The sequence below is a fragment of the Hypanus sabinus genome, chromosome 12 (assembly GCF_030144855.1).
Source record: "Hypanus sabinus isolate sHypSab1 chromosome 12, sHypSab1.hap1, whole genome shotgun sequence".
In the NCBI taxonomy this organism is placed as follows: Eukaryota; Metazoa; Chordata; class Chondrichthyes; order Myliobatiformes; family Dasyatidae; genus Hypanus; species Hypanus sabinus.
The window spans coordinates 88624159-88625412 of record NC_082717.1 but is presented as its reverse complement, the minus strand read 5'-3'; positions in this window follow the sequence as shown (position 1 = coordinate 88625412).

Sequence of the window (1254 nt, the reverse complement as noted above, 5' to 3'; positions counted from 1 at the left end):
GGTGTTTGGCATCCCAGCATCGGCAGGTCCAGGATTTGAGGCCTGGTGTTCGGCATCCCAACATCGGCAGGTCCAGGTTTCGAGGCCTGGTGTATGGCATCCCAGCATCGGCAGGTCCAGGATTCGAGGCCTGGTGTTCGGCATCCCAACATCGGCAGGTCCAGAGGTCAAGGCCTGGTGCTCGGCATCCCAACATCAGCAGGTCCAGAGTTCGAGGCTTGGTGTTCGGCATCCCAGCATTGGCAGATCCAGAGGTCAAGGCCTGGTGCTTGGTGATCGGTGGGTATTTGGGTCAATGCAAAGGATCGAGGCTGGAGGTTTAAGTTGGAAGTGAAGAAGTCAAGGCCCATTGTGTGGACCCCTGGGTCAGTGAATCTCTGTGAGTCAGCTGGAGTCGTCAAAGGCCCAGTGTCTGTGTCTAAATCCGAGTCTGAATCAGGGTCTGCTGGAAGCTGGAGAATACGTTCTATCCTGGAGTTGTACGTGCAGGGGTGGGAGGGAGGAATGGGGACCTTTTTTGTTGTTGCTTGCTGTGTCCTGTGTCATTCTGTCGAGCATTGTGGGCATTCTATGTTGGTACCAAAGTGTGCAGCGATACTTGCGGGCTGCCCCAAGCACACCCTTGTGCCTGATGGTTGTTAGCGCAAACGATGCATTCCACTGTATGACTCAATGTACATGTAATAAATAAACACACCTTGAATGATTTATCTCTTGCCCTTCCTGTGGCTGCACCTGGTGGTGCCTTGATAGAGGAGCTGGTGTTGGAGGAGAGAGAATGGGCCATAGTGTCCTGGATGGAAAAATCTCTGCAATACCAGTAGGGGAGGGAGAAATCTCACTGGCGTTGCTTTGCCTAGATGTTGTTAGAAATTACGGTGGAGGAGGTGGAATAGGCAGTGAAGTCCCGAGGAAAGGTCTTGGCTCAAACATCGACTGTTCATTCCTCTCCATAGATGCTGCCTGCCTGCTGAGTTCCTCCAGCATTTTTGTGGGTGTTACAGGGGGAAACCTTTTCCTGTTCTGGCTGAGAGAAGAGGGGGTGGGAAATGGAACAAATATCCCTGGAAATTGGCTGCACGGTTAGGACCATGGGCGACTTCATCCAAACAGATGTGATGGAGATGGGGAAATTGGGAGAACAGAGTAGGGCCTCTACAGGAAGTGTAGTGGGAGGAAGCGCAGTTCAGGTGGCTGAGGGAGTCAGTTGGCTCGTACCCAACAGTGGTACAAATAATCTGCTAGAGGAGCCCA